The sequence below is a fragment of the Synchiropus splendidus genome, chromosome 4 (genome assembly GCF_027744825.2).
Source record: "Synchiropus splendidus isolate RoL2022-P1 chromosome 4, RoL_Sspl_1.0, whole genome shotgun sequence".
NCBI lineage: Eukaryota > Metazoa > Chordata > Actinopteri > Syngnathiformes > Callionymidae > Synchiropus > Synchiropus splendidus.
Window position 1 is genome coordinate 7,879,021 of NC_071337.1, and position 25,698 is coordinate 7,904,718.

Below are 25,698 nucleotides of genomic sequence, written 5' to 3' on the forward strand. Positions count from 1 at the left end.
ATATAGTATCTCATTTTCTGAAAAGATACATCAGTCAAAACCCAGTTGGTGGATGAGTTCACAAGAGCTGACGGAATACAGACATCACTTGTTTAATGCAAATTTCTCACCCATTTTTCCTGTTCTAAATATAACTTGAAGGATGATTTAATCAACACAGCAAGCTTTTAACATGTTTTTGAATCTTCTCAGTGCCTCTGAGGTGATTCTAAAGAATGTGCTTGGCAGTATCTGTTATGTTGGGTTGTTGAAGTAAAAAAAGGTTAGCATGAGGAAAGGATTTTGGCCACTCTTGTGTTGGTAAGTTACTATTAGAACAGTTTAAAAATGAGTGATTCATTTGACATGAATCGCGAGTTAACTACTGACCGGCCTAAGATATACAGGTAGATACAAATCTGTCAGGATGAGGGACATGGCCCAGTTCACGTGAGTACAGTACAGGCACATATGAACGGGTGACACTAAGAAAATGAGGGACTTGGTGCAAAGCTTTGGCTGGAGACAGAGCAGACACAAGTGCCATCTGAGTTAACCGTTCGCCATTCACTCTATAAGGTGGTTAAGCCGCCTACATCCAACCTGGTAACATCACAGTGCCCTAACTCTTACTTTTCTCTTGAAGTCATGTTCAGGATCCTTTCACTTTGATTCTAAATCCCTTCTTTCATTTCAAAGATTTTCCTTCCCACCGTTGTGCTAATGAAAACCAAAACCAATGTATTGGAAGAAAACAGTTCCTGACTTTGAGGGATTATGTAAAAGATTTAACAAACGCAGCAGCATCCAAGATCTCAGATCTGATTTGGATCCATCAAGTCGAGTCTGAAACGCTGAAGGTGGATTGATTGCCAACGTATCTGGCTTTGCAAAGCACGGTAAATTACATAATAATGACTACATTTGTTTATTCATTAATAGTACAAAGTGAAGACAAGGTTGACTCACAACTAAACTAGGTATGATTCTCATTTAAAATCCCTTCAGAAATGTGTTTTTAATTTCTTTATTTTTCTTCATTCAATGAAAGAATGTCATACTATATATACTAATAATATAATATATATTGAATCATTTTAATAGACAGAGACACATATTCCGAAAGTAAAGTTGACTCAACTGACAGATTCCAACTTTCATATCGGGAATATTTTCAGGAAGAAAATGCCATGAAGACAGGAACGAGTTGTCGAAAATGTTTTTCGCCTTTTATATTAATATAAATATAAACCAATTGAGGGTGCCACAACCACAAGACAGCTTTTCAAATATTTGCTTTGAATCTATTTACTTATGTATTCATCTATTGATCTATTTGTATTAAGCACATTATTATTATTATTATTTTCATTTTACTTCATTTCTTTTCACCTTGAAGTACCTTAATGGATTAAATTGATGTGACAGAAGTGTGACCATCATTGTGTTTCTGTGTCCCGGTTCTCATCCAATTGAACAATATTCACTGTATTTACTGCTTTAACAGAGTGGAGAGTGATGGAAGAGATTCAAACTGACAAGCCATTCTCACTCATGGGCCACAACATATTGACAATGACCAATGTGGATAGTTGGAAGTTAATGTATACATATAAAATGAAATGGAAAGTGAAGTGAAGAACATCAAATTTAGACTGAGTTGAGTTTTTTTATATTGTTGACAGCAATAAAGTTACATTCTTTGTGCACAAGGTCACCACCAATTGATGTCCATTGGCGTCTAGCGGTACTGAATGGTTCTGTGAAACAGTGGCGACAAACCGTGTGTCTTCCGTGTCTACAGCACATCCAACCAATACTCCCATCAATACTACCAGAGCAGCATTGATCTCATCAATCTCAATAGCAAACCCAGTTGCGGTGACCTAAACAGTTCCCACGATGCTTTGCAGCCCACTCAACCAATGACAGTGGTTGATCGCTACTACATGGCTCCGCCCCTAAAGCCAGGCAGCAGGAACAGAAGAGAAGTGGGAAGAAGAAGAAGTAGGAAAACATATGGACGAAAACAGCGTGTTTTTAGCTCTTTAATATCAACAAAATGCATGTAAGTTCATTGGCATGAAGTGACAAGGTGGGAATCCAGGCAGCATGAAGCTAGAGTTCCATAATAACAGCGCCATCTAGTGTCATCTAGGATGCTGATTCATCAACCATGTAATACTGTTTCATGACACCTCATCCACCCATCACTACCGTCAACATCAAAACCCATTTTCTCCAGTTCATAATTTTAAATTTACAATATTATTTAAACAGTTGCCAACGTTTTCCTGCTCACTACATATACACGTCGAGGACAAACAGCCTCCACGGCAACCAGTCGATCAGCCGTCCAAATACCGTGGCTGATATATTGCCGACACCTGAATCCCCAAACAAATGGGAACTCAGAAGCTGGTGTTCCGATCCTCAAAATGACTTGCATCACCAACTTCCTAACACATAACAACAGGAGGAGAAGCACAGCCGAGGAACAGATCAGGTGATAATAAGAAATGTTTCTGTGATTCTCATCTGCCGCGCTTCTGCGACTGCATTTATTAGAGCGTGCGAGGAGGCAGGAGAAACAAAGCGTAATGAAGCAGAAATGACGCCACGGAAAGTTCTCGCCTTTCCAGGAACATCTCACCGCTCACTTCCACGATGAGCGCTGATGCGTCATCGCCGAAGATCAGTTTCCAGCTCGCCTTCATTAGTGGATATTGTCTTAAAATCCTTGGAGACCTCATGGATCCACTTAACTCCCCCTCGAACATTGATGTAAACACTAATTCTCCATTAAAAGGGGATCAGGAGGCGCGTCATGACAATATTGTTGGTTGATAATGAGCGCACACAATGAAAACATACATCTTAGACGGATTACGGCTAATCTTTCATGGACACACATACCATGGAACAGAGTCATCGTTTCCCGTCCAAATGAAAAGAATATCTCCATATTTCTTTCATGAATAATCTTCCCAAACAAGATATCACAGCCAATTTTAACTTTCACAGCAACTCTTTGACTTTGAACCCTGCGTGTTCGAGTGGATCCACAGTCTCGAATGAGATGAAACGGAATTATTCCTCATCATGTGAAATGGAATATTAGTGAAAAAAGCCTGACTCCATCTGATGAGACGTTCTCCTGGAGCCACTTGGCCTGGGTGATGCCACAGTTCAATTACAGGGGAGGTGAATTTGAGAGTTGCACTTCCTCTCCAAACTGCTGCCAAGCCGTCGACTTTTTTAACCTTTATGTTTCACCCTGCCGGTCTTGTCACGGCACGTGATGATCACTATAACAAACCGGTTCCATCCGGTAGCATCCGATGCAGAACCAGCAGATTCAGGAACGGTTTCGTTCCTGGTGCTGTCAGGCTGCTGAATGTTAGACAGTAGCTGCAATACTGTTTATTTGTACATCTTCTTGACTGGTATTTATCTAATATTTATTTATTTTTGGACATATAGTTTTGTTTTTGGAAACCGGAGGACTCAGACCGAATTTTCGTTGCCATAATATAGTGATATGTTTTTGTGTTTTTATGATAATAATGATGATGATGATGAGGGGGCAGAGGAAGGGAAGGAGAAGGAAGATGAGGTGCTAGGTTAGGGGGAAAATGATGATGAAGATGATGGTGATGATGATGGTCGTGAGAATGACTATGTTGATAATGATGATGATGAGGAGCAGGACAACAAGGAGGATCAGATGGGAAGATGATGATCAGGATGAGGAGGAGGAGGGTGAAGATGATATGATGACGATGAAGAGGAGGGGTAGCAGGGTAAGGGGAGGATGATGAGAAGGAGGAAAAGGATGAGGAAGACAATGATGATGATGATGGTGGTGAGAATGAGGATGATGTTGATCATGAAGATGGTGATGATGAGGAGGAGGATGAGATGCAGGAAGACGACAAGGAAGAAGGGAGGATGAGGACAATGCTGACAGTGAAGATGGTGATGATGAGGAGGAGGATGAGAAGCAGGAAGACGACAAGGAAGAAGGGAGGATGAGGATGATGTTGACAGTGAAGATGGTGATGATGAGGAGGAGGATGAGAAGCAGGAAGACGACAAGGAAGAAGGGAGGATGAGGATGAAGATTATGATCAGGAGGAGGAGGAGGAGGAAGATAATACGATGACGAGGAGGAGGAGGAGGATGAGAAGCAGGAAGACGACAAGGAAGAAGGAAGGATGAGGGTGATGTTCACAGTGAAGATGGTGATGATGAGGAGGAGGATAAGAAGCAGGAAGACGACAAGGAAGAAGGGAGGATGAGGGTGATGTTCACAGTGAAGATGGTGATGATGAGGAGGATGATGAGAAGCAGGAAGACGACAAGGAAGAGGGGAGGATGAGGATGAAGATGATGATCAGAATGAGGAGGAGGAATATGATTAGAATGATGATGATAAGGATGATGAGGACGATGGTCATGATGATGAAGATAAGGATGATGAGGACGATGTGGACGACGATGAGGACAGCAACGATGATGATGATGAAGATGAGGAAGAGTAGGACGGTGAAGTGAGATTTTGTCCCTCTCTCTTTCCAGTTCGGTCCCAGCATGACGCTGACTCTCAACTGTGTTTTCAATTACGCAGCACAAATGAGCAAAGGTAAGCTCAGCGAAAAAAAAGAAAGAAAAAAAGTTCATGACTTCTTTGACTCCTAAAACTATCTTTCTGCTGACCAACAATGGTATCTGCGCGTCAGCCATCTCTTTTTTTTCCACGCGGCCTGTGACTGCAAACACGTTTAATTGGCCATTAGGACCCAAATTTCGCAGTGATGGAGAGCGGCAGGAACTCGACGCCTCTGACTTGCGCTCGCTGAGTGATGAGGAGGATTACAACCATTGCGATTTGGCCTTCGGACGCAACAGCGGACGCGATGCGGTTTGCCGTGACCATCCTCGTGCGAAGCGCCTGAGCGGGACGGTGATGTAACCGACGGGCTCTGGTCATGTGATCCATGTTTCTGTCTAATTATCTGAATGTGATGGATGTCTTTGATTAAATCTGACTGAGTCCCTCTTTTATTCTTCCCTCGCTCCATCACGGAGGAGCCGGAACACACACACGCACACACGCCATTACTGTGTGTCTCACTGTACAGTGGGAGACTTCAGTAGTTCAGAACTGATGAGCCCGGATTCCAACGTTGATAAAATATATCCATAGATCATCTTCAGTCAGGGAGAAAGGCAGGTCGCGGCGAGGCCCAGCTGCAGACTTTCTCACAAACGGAAAGACAGACCAAACAGACGGACAAGAAAATCCTGACAAGATAATTGCTGCTGTGTACGTGAAGCCCATCGGAAAGATGCCAACCACCATTTTACTTTGGGGGAATGAAATGGTTCCCTCATCTGAGCAGTGGGATTCAAACTGGGTGTCCTTGGAGGTGGCGCTGTCTGGTACAACAGCGCCACCTACAAGGACAAGAGCAGACTGCAGCGCATCGTACGTTCTGCTGAGACGGTGATCGGTTGCAACCTGCCACCTCTTCAGGACCTGTATGTCTCCAGGACCCGGTAACGTGCAGGTCGAGTCAGAGCCGACCCTTCTCACCCTGGACATGGACTGTTTGTTCCTCTTCCCTCTGGCAGGAGGCTACGGTCCATCCAGACCAGAACCTCCCGTCACAGGAACAGCTTCTTTCCCTCGGCCGTCAGACTGTTGCATTCGTGAATAGCCTTTGTTGTTTATTTTATTTTATTTTATTTTATTTTTTCTGTCAGCACTTTATTCCAAAACACTTTCCTACATGTCTGTGAGGGCAAGTTCTTTCATCTTGAGCATGTACTACACAGTTTTAGTACAGGGCCAGGTTTGGATGCAGAACAGAAATCTCACTATGTCACTTAGCTGGACACAAGATTCACTTCACTTCTCTGCAGTTGATTCTGGTGAACGACTGAGACAGTCTTACATTAAAGTGTTGTGTATTTCGCAAAGCCTACGTCTCATCAACATCGACAGTGACTTCCGTGAGGCTTACGATACTGAGATCACTTGTCTGTGTTCATATTTATTAGAGGGAGACAGTTACATTTGATGTCTAGTTTCACAATTTCCTTCCTAACAGTAAGACAAAAACATAAAAGATGTGTTGCCTTGTAGATAATAACTTGCTATTAGTAAACAATGATACAATTTATACTTGTGGAAATTAAAATCAGATGATATTTATATACTATTCATGTTATTATGAATTAATTCAATCAATAAATGCAAAATAATAATAATAATAAAATTTTTAAAAAAGATTGTGAAATTGAGTACAATATAACTGAATTGCAAACAAACATTAATTATTCTGATTGAAAAACGTACATATTTTAATGTTCATTTTTGAGATTTTAAATATAAATCAATTTAAAAAAATGGACAATAAATCACGAAAGGTCAGTACTGTAAAAAAAAAATCTACTACGATTGTATATTTGATGAAAGATTATTGAAAAAACAAATAAAAATAAAACATTTAAAGAGGCTAAAGGTAATGCAATGAATGGGAAATTATCTTATATAAATCAAATTTTTATCTATATAAAATCTAAATATTATTTTAAATATTTTAAATTCATCTGAAGTTGATAATGTGAAAACAAAATTTTGTTTTTGTAAAATAAAAATGTAATTCTTTAACAGGTTCGTGTCAGTTTTGGGTGAAAGAAATGTCTCTGGAAATCTGAAACCCCAAATGACAGACTGCATATGAAACTCTCTTCTCAAGCTGCATCCCAGAACAGAACCATAGTCTTTACTTTCTCTTGTTCCATATCACTTCGCTGCTTAATCACTTCAACCTGTCCTGGGTGTCTGCTGTGTGTCACCACCAGCTTTTGAAAAACTGGGAAAAACAGAGTAAAAACAGGGGTGTGGAACTCTTGACAGATGATGCGCAGCTTCTGTTGGTCCGACAGCACATCAGGGTGTCCAATTGTGCTAATTTGCTCTGAAGGGACTGTGGCTCCCAGACACAACAGTATTTAGCTCATTTGCTAAATACTGTTTGATTTTTGGAAGAAAAACAATATCTGGCTGTGAGATCAGAAGGGACGTCACGGAGGAGGCAAACACGGGGGAGAGAACGAGAGTGTGACCGAGTAAGAAACTGGACCGGAATAAATGCAGCACTCACTGCTTCATTACCGTTTCGCTAACATGTAATGTCGTTTCTGAAGACACGGAGTGTTGCATTGCAGTCCCAAGTCTGCGTCTGTTCACCACTAAAGTGTCGGTATCACATGCTTATTGAGGCGTCGAAGAGAGTCGTCATACTAGCAAAATAAAAATGGTCTGAACTAGCTGATAGAGTTTGAGAGAGCAAACTCAGATGTTTAGATCACACTTTTGCTAGTGATTGAATTCATTTCATCAGAACTTGGTAACTTTTATATGAGCGTTAAATCACGACCAGTCAAGTTCTATGGAGATGTTGGTTCCTGCATACTGAGAAAACTCTCTTGCGGACACGAGTGCCTCGGAATGCTGCCCAGGTTTTGCTTCATACAGGTCAACAAATGCTGTTGCACTGAATCCCAGGCTGCCAGAAACCATATGTGGTGAGCACGTGCACCGGGCAGGGCGCCATGCAGCCATATGTGAAACGCAAACAGGCATGCATTCATGGAGGAACTGGCTGACACAGATGTGACACTCACTTGGAACTAAAGTAGAGAGAATGAGAAAGTCAGAGCATCAAAGCGCTCAAAATGAACGAGCTGCAGATCGAATGCCAAAATCATATTCCATATTCATCAAAATATTGACTTGGCGATGCGACCTGATCAGTATTAAAGTTAAAATACTGTTGCAGAATCGGCTGTCATGTCTCATCTTTGCCTCTTGTCCAAGACCAATCCCATCCATTTTGTTGAGTTACGTTCCACACGTATAAAACGTATTACTGGTTACAAGGTACAGTTTGTTTCAGTAGAAATTACTCAATGGAACGCTTTGAATCACTCATTACTCTTCTCCATATCATCCATTAATATATCTAGACATCATGTTTTAAGGCTTATGTAACCCACACGTGCTTCAGCCGGGAGTGATCGAGAGCTCTGCGACGCCCTCAGACAGCTCTGACAAGCATGACATATCACTCTGGCAGCAACGAGAAGAATTACTTACAGCGTTTGACGCGTGTTATTTCTCGCGCGCCGCGCATCGACTCTGATGAAACCCTTGGATCCCGGCAGGTTTGATTTTCCGGATTCATTAGTAAATAAGTGTAGTACGGGGGGGAGATGAGTGGTTGATCTGGGAGTCTGGTTATATGAAATAAATAAAGAAATAAGCAACAGACAGGCTAGGTTTGTTGGGTTCGGTATGTGATGGAAAGGAGGTGTCAAGGGATAATTTAAGAATGATAAAGTATGTGAAAGTGTGGGAAGAATCAGAAGGAGAAGGCCAGTTCACAAGGGTTCGTTGTTGGAAACAGCTCGGGCTGCAACCGCAATGTGCGCAGGTTGACAATGGTCAATGATTATGTTGTAAAGACAACATAAAGAAATCCAAATAATATGTGATGAGCACTTGCATAGTCTAAAAGGTCATAACATTTGGATTTCATTTGCTCAAAGTGGGTTTTAAAGGGAGTGTCCTTTGATGTGGCCTTTGACGTGATATGGTCCCGTACATTTTGGGTCGCGTAGCCATTTTCTCCTCTTACTGCAGATTGCTTAGATTGATCATATTTATCCTGCTGTACATGTGTGTGCCCAAAAATAGACATAAAAACATTTGTATTTTTATATTATTACACATTATATTATTTATATCTTATATACTACGTATTTAGAAAGGCAAAATGGAATCAACAATACTTTTTGAAGTACTCAAATACAAACTTGAAAGTGCCATTCAGTGAGGTTGATCAGATGACGTGCAATACAAGAGAAACCTTTATCAGAGATATCGTCTCCTGGCATGTTCTTGGCAATGGCCAGGCATTTTTAGCTTGTGTGAATAACAGTGAGCAGCCAAGTGGTCTTCTCACTCGCACTGAGACTCACAGCATGGTTTTTACTGAGACTGACGACAAAAAAATGAACTCATTTTTGCACTCACTCTTTCCACAAACAGAGAAAAGCATTCACTAAATCACACACCAACACGACAACAACATGGCCGCCTTGCTCCCTCTTCGCCAAGTCCTTGCAGCAGCTGTGCGCGTTCATTTTTTTACCGTCAATATGCACGTGTATGCATCACCCGAAAGCTTTTAGGAGCCATCTGAACTATATTAATCCTACCAACTGTTCAAAAGTGACTGTACTCAGAAGCTAGTATTGGTCTACAACCAAAAGGCGAGCCGACACCGCAGAAGTATTGGGGACTATTGTAACTTCACGTTGATTTAAATGTCCACTCATGGCATCACCAATGAGTTTAGGAACATTTCAGGGGCCACAAATAATAAAATGACTGGAGGGTCACTGGGTGCCACCTAAAATATGACAAGAGGGTATAAGACTATTCAACAAAGTATTAAAACTACTCTGCAGGCCATCTGCAAATTTTAGCCAGTAAATAACCAAACCTGTTGAGGTCAAACTTCTGGTTCACTAAGAACATTGGGAGTAACTAACATGGTCCTTTCCCAGTAAGAAAGCTCTGATGCCATGTGGTTATCAGACTTATGGGGGAGTTGACATTCTCACCAGCCTATTTTGCGCTCCAGTAAGCTGAGGTCAATCCGGTGCTAGCACTCAGACGCCGGTTTCCACTGGCCAAAAAATACAATTCAACTTTTTAATGCAAGTTGTTTCTTTCCAAGAGGTTTAGCCAAAGTGCTAAATAGATATTGACTCGCATTTATTCATGGTCGAGGTAGGCTTGGGTTTACGCGTGCAAAAAATACTACAGAACGCCGTGGCATCAATATCGCTACACAGCCAAGATCAAAAAGAAGACTCCCGGGGCTGCTGTGAAAGTGAGTGACGGCTTTTGATCGTTCTCTCCGAGAGCTGCTTCACCGACGTGGGTTAATCCTTCAACAGTCCCACCGGGGAACTCGCAACACTCACCTCCATTTCAAGGACGCAAAACACAGAAGAGGGATTTACACGTGCTCGCTGCAAGTGTCAAGTAGCTCTTAGAATTACATAGATGTGTGCGCATTGCACTTACCACAGTCTATGTAGAAAATGGTGCTCCATGTCTTCTAGTAGAAACGTCCGACTGGATAACTCACTGGCGGAGACTGTAGAGGACACAGACGAGAGAGAGACACAAAGCTCAAAATCATTTTCACATAAAAACAAACCGGACATTCACCTGAAATGGCAGCAAAACCTATCAGGAATAAATCTGATGAGAAATTGTGGAGTATTCTAAAATAATAATCTAAACGTCTCTTACGATACATTCAAAAATCCACAAGACTCGTAACCCAATTACGAGAAAATGTCCCTTTGTCAAGGTCACTCAAATCTCTTGGAATTTTATTCCCAACTGAAACAGATGAGCTGATCTATAATTTGATGTCAGAGGACGTGTTAGCTGGGAAAACAAGAGGTTGGAAAAAGTAAAATACATAAGCAAAAGAAACAAATGCATTTCTCCAAGTGAGGGAGTGTTTTCGGTAAGTACCGTAATTTCCAGAGTATAAGACACTACGTTTTCATCTGGTCTGAACCGTATGGCTTATACAATGATGAGGCAAATATATGGATTTTTACAGGCTACAGAGCAATATTGAGCCACACAAATCGATGAAATCAAAGCCGTTTTATGTCCACAGCTCCATCAACAGAGCCGATCTCCTGGAGGAAGCAGAGATGAGAAGCAGCAGCTGAGACCGGCTGTGGTGTCAGAACTACAGACACGTGGGCGAAAACAGTGCATTTTAAATGCTTTAACGACAATGAAAGATGTGACAAGTTCAAGTTCGGAACATTGCCAAGTTTGTTTCATGAGTCTTGATGCTGGACCCTGTTTTAAAAACTAGTTTAGAAGTGATCCTCATGCACTTTTAAGTCAAGTGCAGACAGCACCACTGCACCCGCGGCTTATAGACCGGAGTGACTTACATATGAAGAACATCTGCTTTTCCACTTAACTTTCGCACCCACTAAAGTTAAAAGCTAATATTCCACTGTGCTCTATAGTCTAGAATTTACAGTAGACATTATGGTAACGCTTTACTTAAAGGTGTCATGTCTAATGTATAATCATAAAACATCATTATGCAGCCTTATAGAAAATGAATCTTCATCATCATGAATGGTAACTTATGAAAAGGTTCATGAAATATCCTAAATTATATCAAATTCTGCAGCTAATAAACCTATAAGTTGCCCTGAATGATTTAGAATTATGACCATCTTCTACGAAGCCTTAAAGATGCCCAATGATGTCTTATGAATGCAGTATGTTTATACCCTATTGACCCTATAAATATGTCAGACTCTTTATTACTGAAGATAAAAAAAGCAGAATAGGGTCCCTTTAACATGTCAAACCCTAAGGCAATGAACTGTAGCACAGGCTCTGCTGTCCAGTTTTCTTAAAAATATTTGTGAATCCAGATGGAAATCCGCCAAAATATAATTCCCTGTTCTCTGTTTCTTCAACATTTCTCTGAAATCTAATACAAAAAATCTAAAAAAAAAAGCCAGTCTGCCGGCCAGAATGTTTTTTTTACTCTCAAAACAGTCTGGCGCCAACAACCAGGCCACGCATGTTCTCCTTTCTTCCATAATCTGATAGTTGGAACGTCATCATCTCTATGGCTGAGCGCACTTGCCGTCTTGTGACTGGCTATAAGTTGCCAAGTAACTGAACGACAGTACCTTATATTGTGGGTGTAAACACAGCAAACCCTTGTTTAAAGAACGTTTTTTTTCCCTAAGGAAAACCACGCAAAAAACCATGGTTTATTTTCGAACCATCGACACTTTCTGCCGTCCAGTTTTCTTCAAAATATTTGTGTATCCAGATGGAAATCCAGAGTACCACCAAAATACAATTCCCAGTTCTTTGTTTTCTCTGGAATCTGTTCATGCATTTTTCAGTGATGTTAAGAGAAAGACAAATGTAGACAATCATATAAGCTAAACAATCGCATCTATTTGTTTTTGGTTGCTCACTTCAGTCAATTGTTAAACATGATTTCCTTTTGATTTGGCAGTCCATGGAAACACGCTCTTCTCTCCTGAATCCAAATCCACATGAGTCATCAGTCATCACCTAGTAATTATCTTTCTTGTGTCAAACACCCCTCAATTTTTGGCAAGCCGGGCCAAGCGGAGCACGAGCACAAGCACAAGCACAAGCACAAGCACAAGCACAAGCACAAGCACAAAAGGCTTTTAATATGCACTGGGTGCCATGAAGAGCAGCCGCCGCGCCAATCCTACTTGGAGGATCAGCCTGCGTCGCCGTTCATCAGGCGGATCGCGGCAGATGCTCTCATGAGCTTCCATTGATTGGAGGCGAAAGTGCGTCCGTGTGCCGGCAGAGCAACGTGTCGCCAGCTCACTGCAGAGATAATTAGAATACAACTCTTTCACCGTCCCCACAGGCCACAGATCCAGCCGTTTTCAGCTAATATAGGTCAGCGCTGACAAAGCCCTCAGCGTGGACACTGATCAGCGCCATTCTCTATGCAACATTCCTCATGACTAGGAGCCATTGTTGGAGCACACGTCAACATGGGGTGCAACATAGAAAATAGGAAAACCGTATCTACACATATGTCTCTAGTAGCCTTAAAATGTTACACCCTTTATTCCATTTATTGTCTATTTAAAAATAAAAATAATAAATAAATACAAATACAAATAAGAAAGACACTCCTCTTCCAGTCTGACCCACAGAAACGGTGACATCGACACCCAAAAGACACAGAAATGCCCTACTATCATAACTCAAGCCAGATAATAGTTCCCCGCTTGTCAATCCTTTGTGTGTTTCTCTAGTGGTATTGATTCAATCCTCATATTACCATAGCAATGTAGTCAAGACCACCAAACCCTTGACTGATATGAATACAGAACAACTCGTCTGTTCCTAGTAAAAGCATTTCAGTTCTTTATTTATTGAGAAAGAATGACCACGGTTTCTTTTGCATTTATGAATAAATGTCTGTGTCCATAACTGGTAGGGGACACCAAATACAAATCTGTGAAAAATGCCGATTAATGCTGTTGTGTTGCCTGCTGTGTTGGCTCTGTTTGTGTACCTTTGGCTCAGAAATGTTCAGAGGAGAAAGGAGGAGAACAGGACATCTATTTCCCTTCAACTTTTTCCGTGCAGCCTTGTTTCAGGTACTGTATGTGGAGGTGTTTAGATGGCTTGATATTATGTTCACCTCAGTAGGACGTTAATGTTAGCATTATCAAAACTAGAACTTGTGAATGTGACTTGTCACGTAGGGCAAGCTCATCTTCCACAAATTTGCGCCTGCTCTTGCTGCGTACCGTAATGGGACACTCTAGGTGAACCTGCAATATCTGGGTTTAAGGGAAGCATCAGGCTTCTGTTTCCTGTATTCATTTTAGTCTCAGTCTTTGTCTTGGTCTCACCCTTCATTGGTCAAGAGCTCAACCCGATCTTTGGCTGTGAGTCTTGGTCTCTGTATTTTGTGGTCTCTGGTTAACTACAACTCCATATCAACAATCGCAAATTGTTCTAAAGATTGACAACCATCTTGGTGAGACGTGACATACTTCAGAAGTTCAAACATGAGACTCACCTGTGTGGTGCTAGATCTAAATGATGAAGGATGTGATGTCATACTTTGGCCTGCAGTTAAGTTATTGACAGTTTGGATTCTGAACTGTAGAGAGTAGTCGGGTTGGATCCATGTTTTCACATTGTTTGTGCCAAGTTATGAACCTTCCAACTGAGAGATGCAAATATATCGGGGGACATTAAACCACAAAACGTTTTCCTATTTTCTATAGTCCACTTTATTTTTAGTCCATGTGAAGTGTAACCTCTTGATTTGGCACATTTTGTTTGGAAAAAGTGTTTGTTTTGGTTATTGTTTAACTTCTTAAGAAAAGGACAAAAAAACACGAAGAAAAAAATTAACTGTTACATATACATACATATATCTATATCTATATCTATATCTATATCTATATCTATATCTATATATATATATATATATATATATATATATGATTTCTTTTCTTAACCAGGACGGAATGTGCCTTCATACAAAACAGTCCGCCGGCCAGTATTTTTTTTTTTTTGGTTTTTGTTTTTAACTCTCAAAACAGGCACCAACAACCAGGCCATGCATGTTCTCCTTTCTTCCATAATCTGATAGTTGGTACGTCATCATCTATATGTTGTCTATAAGTTATAGCTACAGCTATAAGTTGCCAAGTAACTGAACGTTACTACCTTATATTGTGGGTGTAAACATGGCAAGCCCTTGTTTAAATTTTCTTTTTTCTTAAGGAAAACCACGCACTGGTTTATTTTGGAACCATCTACACTTTCTATAATGTAATATATTCCACCTATGCCTTCCCACAGAGAAGGCTGTTTTGCAGCGCAGCGTGGTAAATGCTCACTCCACGGTCGCCTCAGTGTTTTGGCCACAGCGACCCTCTTTTGGCCTTGTGTGAACTGGCCTTGCTGCTCAGCCCTGTGGGGAATCCTTGGCTCATGTCCGGCCCTAATTAATGCTGCAGTCTCTGGTAACGGAGGATGGAAGAAATCGAGTCAGAGAGTCGCTTAAGAAAATGACCATCAAATATTGATTATATTTGCATAAGTAGGCCCAGTCTTCTAAAGACCTTTCATGACCCTAAAGCGCTGCACTCCCTAGGTATGTGCGAGGGGTGGCGGGGCTGCTTGAGTGAGATAAGGGTCAGAAGAAGACACGGGTCTCCCCGCAATGCGACATCGAATGAGCCTCTCAATGGCCACACAAGTGCGATTTCTCTCTGCCATTTACACCTATTAGTGCCACTTTGGAGAGATAAGTATGTAGATGGTGGGTGAGGAGGATTTCTCCGGTGCAATCGGATGGATCTTACTATCGAAAGATCATCTGAAGGTGAAGTTAACAGTCGTTTCGATCTCCTGCTCTCATCACGGGGCCTTGGAACTCTGCGGAAATGGCGGTGTAGCCAAGTACACGGACAGAGACAAAGAGTAAATGTAAGCTTGTGTTTTTTGAAGTGGAGAAAATGCTTTTGAGGCCACTGAGGATTTGTCGTAGCTCATTTTTAGAGGGTATGCACAGGGACTTAGTGTTGTAGCTGAAGAATAGAGTCGCTTTAATAATACAACACTGCAGGCTAAACTCACAAAGGACCCCAAGTTCACATCCCAAGAAGGCTTTGGTTGCTCGGCTGTAAATAACGCTCCCTGTTTTTGGTTTTCTTTTCTGCACTTTGTGTCAATTTTAATTAGTTGTGCGCACAGACTATTTTGGGTTTGAGATTATGTTGTGTATTTGTAGTTTATTAACAAGTTCCACCCAAATAAAGATGGTAATTATTTTCACAGTCTCGTGTTATTTCCATGATACTGAGTGGCAGCAACGTTCGGTTGGATCATTATGCAGAGAAGACGAATTAAGCTAAACTTTTATTCATGTTTTAAAGCCAGAAGCCACAATTCGGTGGTTATTATTTGGAAGTTTGGTTCAACGTTGCTTTGTCGTTGGAGCTATAGATGAGCTAACTGAATGATGATGGAGGATTCAGTCCTCATGGAAGTGAGCAGATGTGTGGGACTTTTCAGTCAAACTGAACACTATTTGGGCGTATAACCTCGGAGAGATTAGTTCAACAAATGGTCAGTGTATGCCTTAAGCTAATCCTGGGTTGAAAGTGTTTATCTGCTCATCCGAATTTGAGAGGAATTAGCTGCCAATGTAACCAAATGTCAGTTAGGAGTAAAGAATCCAAACAGGAGGATCAGATTTAAGATGATATCAGTCATGCAAGAGGGGAGCGACTCTCAAAGGTGATCATTTAAAACTACGTAGCTGATGCAAATCCGAGTTTATATTGGGCGACTGGTTTCCCTCTTCACACTTTCCAAAGAGATTTGTGTCCTGTACATTGTACACTGTATAAAGGCGTGTACCTAGTGTAAATATCCATCATTGCATGCTCTTCTTAATGTCTGTCACTTTACTGCAACTGCTGACAGTAAAAAAAAAAAAAAAAATCCAGGTAAAAATCCACTTGTTGTTCTACTGGCCTTAAAAGCCGTTTCTGATTCTGATTCTTTAGGGCTAAGCCTGATCCGCAGCAGAGAACCAAACAGAGCCCCCGATAATCTACAGTCTGAAATGTAAGACTCAAGAAATGAGCACCATATCCTTTGGTGTACACAGAATATCACAGTATGACCCAACGTCACCGTCAGCAAGGCTGTTGTTAAGATCAAAATATATATATATATATATATATATATATATATATATATATATATATATATATTTTTTTTTTTTTTTTTTCCTTAGTACTTGCAAATCGAAAGGTTTAGTTCCATTTGCTTAACATAGTCCTACATAGAAGACACGGCAAGTGGATTCTTAATAACTTCTTAGGGATTTCCGCCGGATTATATACAGACAACCCAAGCAACTTCCGTGACTCCAGCCATTTCCAATTAGATCCTATTAGCACAACACTGACTTCAGCTTTCCCAACAGCCTATAGGGGATTTCCATCAGCTTATAAAGTGCAGTGGGGAAATTTCAGAGCCGCATGTGTTGAGCTATGTTGGATTTCAAATTCCTACACCACCTTGAAGTGATTTGATAAAGCCTTGGAACGGCCAGATACATGGCTTCATCAAAGCACCAAGTAAAGCACTCACGCACAAGTACCATGCTCAAATGAGATGGATTGGATGGGTTTGTGCATTGAAAAGCCCTAGTATGAGACTCGTAAAAAAGTTTTGATAAATCCATCATCATGGCACAGACAACTTTAAAGCCCTTCAGCTGACAAAGGAATACAACTACAATGAGAGAGGACAAGTAGCTGTGCAACCCGTGATCTGCCACCTCTTCAGGACCTGTATGTCTCCAGGACCCAGAGACGTGCAGGTCGGATCAGAGCCGACCCTTCTCATCTTGGTCATGGACTGTTTGTCCCTCTTCCCTCTGTCAGGAGGCTACGGTCAATTCAGACTAGAAACTCCAGTCACAGGAACAGCTTCTTCCCCTCGGCTCTCAGATTGATGAATTTGTGATCAGCCCTGTTTGTTTTATTTTATTTTATTTTATTTATGTTTTTGACTACACGTTATACCAAAGCACTTTCCAATAAAGCTGACTCTGATGTTTGAAAGCAGATGGACACAAGGGATCACTGAAAGTCGGCAGCCACTGCATTAGACTTGGTTATGTGACATTGAAGGCCAATAGATTTGTTCTCTGATATCCACAAAAACTCTGTGACCAGATTCGGTTTCAGACACACGTATGGCAGCCAGAGTAACACAATCTGTTGTTATTGGATTTATGTTGACGTCCTGGTCATGATGATCCTGACAAAACTGTGGCCAAAAAAAAAAAAAATAATAATAATAATAATAATAAATACAGTTGTGGTTCATTCCATTTTAAAAATAAACACACTGCAATTCTGATGGACAAAGGGACAAATATTACTAGGCATTTCCGATTAAAGATTGAATATTTTAGACTCTCTTTGATCCGCACTTCCGCAGCGGAATCAGACATCCGCAGAGTCAATGCCCCCATACAAGGAACTTTCAAGTGCATGTTGTCATTGGAAACAGTGTGGTGTCCTGAATCAGTACACACATAATAATGCATCGTACAGAATTGGGAGGCGATAGCCACATTCTTCTGACCTTCTGACCCTCTATTCTTCAGAATGAGGGACGGAAGTAACATTAGACTGCGATTCCAGGGCACTGACTGTCAGGACTGACCATGACCAGACATCTATTTAAATGGACACAACCTCGCCTACCACCAAGATGCTTCACCGGTCATATGTCCATGCAGAGAACAGACTCAGGCCATAGCCAGACACAGCCTGCTGCTGTTATCTTAATTCACATGCAGCACAGAGGGAATGTAATTATTCAGTCATGTTGTCTCCATGACGATGGGAGGTGCCCTGACCTCCCGAGTCCTTCTGGTTCGACATGTCAGTTTGAAGCAACAGTGTACTGACAGCAGAGTGACCTGGCAAGCAGGGAGGGACTGAGACGGCAGTCCGACTCAGTCCACAGCAAACGTGCCTAAAGGCCGACTTGCTATTGAATGTCTATGAGACAATTATCGCCACACGGAACATCTGTGGCTTGGTAGCGTCAGATTGATGGTAGCTACAATGGTCCAGTGATGTCCACTGCAACCCCCAAACCACACCTTCTCAGATTGGAAAGTTGCTAAATGCCCCCTGATTTGCATAATAGCTGCGCATGCGTGGGCCACTGACAGCCAGGAGGTGGAGCAGTACTGTTTTCACCAGTCACTGACTGCAGAAGGAGCTATGTTGTGACACTTCAGCGACGCCTATGAGAGCTTTTTGACGGGGGAGGAGCTCAGTAAAACCGAAATACGGAAGCAAATATGTGCTTTTTAAGGAAAACTGGGACCAAAAAAAAGTTGCTAAATTTATTGCGATAGTTGCTTATAGCTGGAAAGGCGTTAAATTTTAGGGATGAAGTTGCAAAGTAGGCTACAATGTACATTTTTGTATTCATAGAATACTATTTGCGCAGATGTTGACTCGGGACCAATGCGGTTTCTTGTTTTACACACATGACTTCTCTCCTATATATCATGTTATTAGATCGTCTTCAGTTCTTCCTGAGGGTCTGAGGCACCTCAGTAGCTAACGCTGGTGCAGACCATCTGATCTGTTCTTAATTGAGTTATGAGAAGGTTCTTCTCCCTCAGTCAGACAAGAAGCCCATTAAAGCTCAACGTTCCATATGGATCCGGATGCAGACAGAGTCTTCTGTCTGTGCTATATGTTCATTTTGTCCACATCTTCGTGCGTTTCCACAAAGCCTACGGATACGGACAAAACGGAGCAGTACCACAGGAAACTGCAGGGGCAGTGTTGCTGTAACTACCCAAAACATAGCTTTAATGGGACCAGAAGAAGACATAAAAACAGTGGAAATTCTCTGTCCTCCAGTGGTGATATATTTAACAGCCTCACCAACCACCGCCTCCAAGAACGCTTGCTCTTTTGTGCAAGAGGTGCATCATCAATACTTTTTCCACAGCCACCATGTTTGTTTTTTGGGGGTTGTTGTTAAATTATTGACTCTGGGCTGAGCCCCCTGGTGGAAATATTGGTGTACAGCAATACCAAAGCAACGAATGCATTGAAACATGTGATCAGTGACTGCAACGTTTAAAAAGGACTGGAACATTATTGTGAGTAAAGGGGGCATAAACGGGCCTGAAGGTGTTCACATGCTTTTAAAAGTCTGTTTTTCCTCCTGTGTTGTTTTTGTGCTGTTGCACTTATACGATTTCGGACTCCAAGCACTTTATAGGACCTCATTGAAATGTAAATAAATAATAATTATATTAAATGTTTATGGGCTAAAAGTGACCGTACGTAGTTCCTGGCCATAAAACGGGCAAAAGTCTCGAGATAGATTTGCATCAAAAAAATGTTTTGGTGGTTCAACGGTCAAAAGAAATAGTACACTGTAATAATACCATAACAGTACTAGTGTTTCACAGCATTGTGTGGCAGCAGTGATGCAAGGCTCTTCATCTTACTTCAGATTACCGATGCATGTGAGCTGAGAGGGTAGACAATGAGACAGGCATGTGTGAAGGACGACAGGGCAGGGGTTGAGATGGAACAAGAGCAGAAACTAGGGCATAAAAATGTGGGACAAGTGGTCCATTTGGCTTCCCAAGTCATTAAAACATGAGCAAAACAACACTCACTCAGTCATTTTCTTTAGCCCGAGCGGCCTCTCTCTCCCCTCACTTATCTGACGGCTTGCCATTTTTCACGGCATTTACACTTCCCTCTCTCCTTCCTGATGGTTCTGTGGTTCTCATTAGCTGCTTTAACAGAGAGCTTTGGCCTCCCCTCTCTGTTTTCTCGCTTCACTCCTGAGCCTTCCACCAGTTCTCAAGTGAACAATTGAACTCACTTTTGCCTGTTCGTGAGGTTGTTCTCATGTATCGATACAATTACCAACCTTTAAATGTGGCCATGCTGTCGCCGTGTCCTGACAAATCCGCGCGAAAAGACGACTCACTGTTTTGGCGTTTGGTGAGAACCAGGAAATCCGTGGAGGATTTTGTGCAATAAAGATGATCAAATTATCTGGATATCAATGTGATAGTCATAAAGGAGAAGATCAATGACCTTAGAGGTCGTGAGCTGCAGTAGCAGGATGCTCTCCCCCTCCCAGAAATAAAAAGCAAATGAAGGCGTTTTGGTCCACACATATTTCTCAAGGGAACATTTTGACTTTCTCGCCCAGATTCTAATAACCCAGTCAGGTGACAGGGACTAACTGTGAGCCAAAACAATAACATCCAGAGAACAAATTTGCAAAGTTTAATGTGACCTGATATTGCCCGGTCGTACTCGCTAATCTCATGTACTGAAATGACTAAACCTATGATTTATTCATCACTCTGCCGCTGCTGGTTGTGAGTTGAGATGCTGCAGTGAGGCCTGGAGCATCCAAACAAAAAACAATCTCAGTCAGACCGGTGCAACATTTGCAGACCATGTGGGTGTTTGGACATATTTTAAATGCATCTTAATTCCATTTTATGTCGATATTTTTTCACCCAACACCTCGCATTCTACTGCATTATGGATCAGAGACGGAGCACTGATGATGGAGACATGAATGTCACGCGCATGTGCCGGCAAATGTGTTGGTTAATCCGAGGCAATTTTGCAATTATGGCACGCTCATATTCCCACAGTGAGGTCACGGCAGAGATTCTCAAGGCAATAAAACCGACTGTCCATTAGTGGCACTCTATTTGTAATATGACACCAGGGTCAAAAGCTTTGGTTCACCGTGTCAACTGAGACCATGTCATCATCAGCCTCCTCTCAAGGTCGCCTGCCTTAAGTCTGAAGTCATTCTTCAGCAATAGCAGGTGCGACGGTCACTGTGGAGTTACTGAAACATCAATTATTTAACCAGAAATTTATGTCAAATTTGCAATATTTAGCTTAGCCTATGTGCTGTTGCCATAGCGATCAACCAACGCGTGGTATTTGATCGGATAACCCCGCTGTGCTGCTCCACAAGCTTCACATGATCATATGCATGGGCCTAAATATTTCAACGCATGCTTAAAAATATATATATATATATATGAGAGTGTGTGAGAATTATATTTATCAACCAACGCAGGATAAACTGGAGCTACAGCAGCTCTCCACCAGGCAGATGTAATGCAGTCAGACATGTTTCATTGTTACTGTTGGTTTCTTTTCTTACTTTCGGCGACAAAGAAAATTCAGTAGTCACTCCCAAAAAACTTGAGGTTAAGTTGTGAACACCTCTGTCGCTATCTGTCTTGTGCAGGTGTTGGGTGGTAAGTGCTTTATCTCCTGCACCTGTTACAAGGAGTCTTGTACATTGTGTGTTTCAAACCTGTGGTATTACGACCGGCATCCGGCTTCACGCCACCATATTATTACTTTATTTTATTTTGCTTTATTTTATTTATTGTATTATAATTCATTGACTAATTATATTTTTTAAATATATTTTTTAATATTTTTATTAAAGAAAAAAAAAATTACAGTCAAGTTTTAATTTCAGCCAGTATGTGGCGCTCTTACTAGCATCTGGAGATATGTGTGTCATTGACATTTTGACAAATACAAGTCCATTATTAATCTTGTGTTTTTTTATTTTCTTGTGATATATCATGAATGGAAATGTTGAATGGAAATGTCGAATGACAGCTTTTGTGCTTGAGAGCAGCAATGTCTTTATTTACTTCCTCCTCAGAATTGACAGATTTTGGTCCGACAATAAAACTTTCATCATTGACCACAGTCGTTCCATGGACAAGTCCTAAAAATAGGAGTCTGACAGGAAACCAGGAAAATAGGGAATGTGCTGCAGGAAAACCCGTACATAAACCGTACGTAAACACTGAATGATGAACTTCATTCAGATTCAAATAATAATGTTTAGACCAAAACGTATTTTCAAAACTTCTCCTTCAACTTCTCCTAAATACAGAACTTTCAAGTGAGTGCGTACCAATCATATAAGAATAATATAATAATAATAAAACAATATTATAGAGAGTTAACCCTTCTTCAGCCAAAATGCATCAGAAAACCAACAAAACAGATTTTTATTTATTTATTTTTCAGTTTATTCAAACATTCTGAGTCTGACCCATTTTACCAAACAAGTGGATTGATTTGGAGCCATTGTATGCTTTTCCAGAGGAAATTGAATTCTGCCCTGGCTTTCTTTCATTTCCTCTCAGTTTCGAAAATTGAAGCGAAAGGCAGCGTCTCCCCGTGAGGTCTTGGAACGCAACCCTGCTTTAATACAACGTCAATTCTCTGTGCGATAAATCCCGCTCAGTGTGCCACAGCAGCCAATCATTTTTTCTCATGAATGGAATGGCATGGCATGAGATGGGGGTGTAATGGTTAGCGGGAACGAGTTGGGGTCACATGGAGGTCCCCGCTGATGTCATTGTGCAACCAATTATCAAAAGCCGAGAGCGGCATATAAAAATTACCTTTGCTGCCCAGGGGAAGTGTGTTTGAAAGCCTTTTTTTTTTAACATACACGAGTGTGGAACAGAAGCTACCTGTCAGTTCAACTTGGGAGAAACACGGCAGTTTGACCTCAGACACGTGAGCGGAAGAAGAAGGACATCAACACCATTAATAAAGTCACGCTTGCATGAGAAAATCGCAAGTTAAAGCGGCATCTTGCTGACTCTTGCAATTCCAGAGTGTGACGATTGTCTCGCCCTTTTTGCAATTTGCATGTTTGAATATTGATCACAGTTTTCAATCTGATTACTGAATAATAGACACCTACTATTTGGACCTTGGTGAAGCTCACAGCAAACGCACACACAACAGATCTGCAAAAGCCGTAACAAATTCAAACGCTACGCAACATTACCACATAAACCACAATGGAACGGAACACAACAGAAGTTACAACAAAAGCTAGCAGGCGGGTGCCAGGGCTGCCAAATGACTGAGGGAGAAAGTGGCCAAAAATACAGTTCAAGTGCTTGATGTTGCTTTCTGGTTTTCAGAAATCTACAATATTCGACTGTGTCAACAAGTCCATGTGCATATACGTGCTATAGACCTGTACAACATAGGAGCGCTCCCCATATTTATGCTAACCCTCCAGTTTTTAACAATAATTCAAACATGTATTGGGCGAATATTTTCCCAATTTTTCTTGACTTTTTTGTGGCATTGGGCGACACTGTCAAAACTTCTGCTGCGGCTTATGTCGTAATATTGCAGCTATATGCCATTGTGTTTTAGCGTTTGAATTTGTTGCCACTTTTGCAGATGTGTTGAGAGTTAATGTGTATTGGTGTTCGCTGTGAGCTTTGCCGGCCACCTTATCCTTTGAAATCACGAGAAAACACTCGCGCTATTCAGGCTAGCAACGAAATGTAAGAGGTGAGTAGCATAAAAGCCCGTTATATGATCACAAAAACAACAAAATTCCTGAGAAACGCATTGATGAGATTTCAACATTTTGTCTCTTGATGGCAAAAACTGCATTTTTTTTCTCACTTTTCTTGAAGAAAGAATGGGCACTTTCGTTCACCATATTTGTTGAGGACCTCTTGGAGGACATTCTGGACAGCTGGTCCATCAGGCAAACACAATCACTTGTTTACTTATTGATTCTAATAACCGGACATTGATGTTTGATATTTTAGGTTCAACATTCTTCCAGTAAATGAAAAAAAAGGTTTATGTTATTTGCATATGTTCTTCAACTTAAATTATCTGACTTTGATTTTTAAACTGTTTTAGACACAGTAAACAAGCAAATTTGTCTCACAAATACATGTGAGATTGTGATAAAATAAAACGATAATTTAAAAATGAAAATGAATTATAAATAAATATAGAAATAAAAACAATTGTGATGTGATATTTTTGCTACATAACTATCTGGAGAAATTTAATTACATTTAGTTAATTTTCTGCAATTTTTTTCTCTCGGTAGCTACAATTCCATTAATTAAAACAGATTTTCAACAATTCTGACAAAGCACAATTGTGCTGTTGCCAAGGATCCATTATTCGTGTGCCTCGGAATTTTTTTCAATGAATGAAGCTTAAAAACAGTGCGTTACGAAGTCGCAATTTACAGCAACTGCCTCTCTAGTCAGTCTCTGACTGCCACAGCCTGACTCAAGGGTTCCAGTTTTGACATTACCAGGGTGCAAACAAAAGAAAAGTTGTGCTAGTGAAGTTATCACTTTTCATTGAAAAATCAAGGGTCACATTGTGTCACAAAACTTTTATTGTAGCTCATGTATACACTGTGGCTTGCCATGAAATGAAGACTCCACAGAGATGGCGGAAATGTGACTCAACAGCGTGACTCAACAGCAGCATATTCACTGTTAATTCAGGTCTCATCTAGCCGGTACAAGCAGACAGTTGGAGAGAGAAGGAAACCCTGTTTTTATAAATCATATCAGTCTTTTATTATGCTGTTGACACAAAGGTTTGGTGGATTTACCTAAGGACTAGCTCAAACTCTGGTGTGCATGATGAAGCTCTTACACTCTAGGTGTCTGTGGGTGCCACACGACTTGAATCCGATCCTGTTCAATTATACTGCTATTACACGACTATTACTTTCATATACAAGCTTGCTTTTCCGCATTCACAGTGCTGTTTATATATATATATATATATATATATATATATATATATATATATATATATATATATATATATATATATATATATATTTATATATAAATAAATATAGTCTAAGTCTAAGTCTAAGTCTTTAACACTATGAATTGATCAGAATTAAAGAATAGTCCAAACAGTTACCAAGTGTTGAGTCATTAGCATCAAAAATGGACCGTAAAGTGCAAAAAAAAAAAAAAAAAAAAAAGGGGGCAGGTGAGCCACCAATTAGCAGCAGAGAGCAAAGCCGGCTCTCGGACTGGTGACAATGAGAGAACGTCGTCTTTTGCAGAGAATCCCTTTTGTCCTCTCCGCTTCCCTTTCTATTAATTGGCTGTCACAGTGTTGAACGTCTCCTTGTACGTGTGCCGCCAGCAGGCCAATTGTCAACATCAGACCACGGTGGGATGCGGTTGCCCCCGGCGATGAGCAGCCGCATCATTAGAGGGAGGTGATTATGTTGTTCCCTGTGACGGGCCCCACTACTTGGCTGACCCTCGCACACTAACTCTTTTTTTTATGTCCCATATTTTGGTCTTAGCCTCTCTGCTGCCGATGAAACAGATTTTTTTTTTCCGCCTTTCTGTTCCGCGGGCTTCTTCCTGTACGACCCATTTTACACATCAGTCACCGCAGGACAAAAATTGAGAAAAGAGCGTATAATGATGTGAACAAATGTGTATCACTTTTTAAAATCTGCATTTGACTGCTCAAGGCTTGCAAACAGTAAGAGACGCGGAAAGTGAATGAAAAGATTGAGGCGTCTGCGCGCATTGTCATCTCCCGCTCTTGATTTGTAGCCCTTTAGCAATGCAA

At 41.1% G+C, this 25,698-nt stretch overlaps 1 protein-coding gene across 1 annotated transcript in view; it reads right to left on the minus strand.

Annotated features, from left to right (window-relative positions):
- Positions 1 to 25,698, minus strand: part of dlgap3 (discs, large (Drosophila) homolog-associated protein 3) — a 135,208-nt gene that overhangs the window by 47,600 nt on the left and 61,910 nt on the right. The window contains exon 5 of the mRNA XM_053861761.1: positions 10,151 to 10,223. The gene's annotated coding sequence lies outside the window, so the exon portion shown is untranslated. The remainder of the gene's footprint in view (positions 1 to 10,150; positions 10,224 to 25,698) is intronic.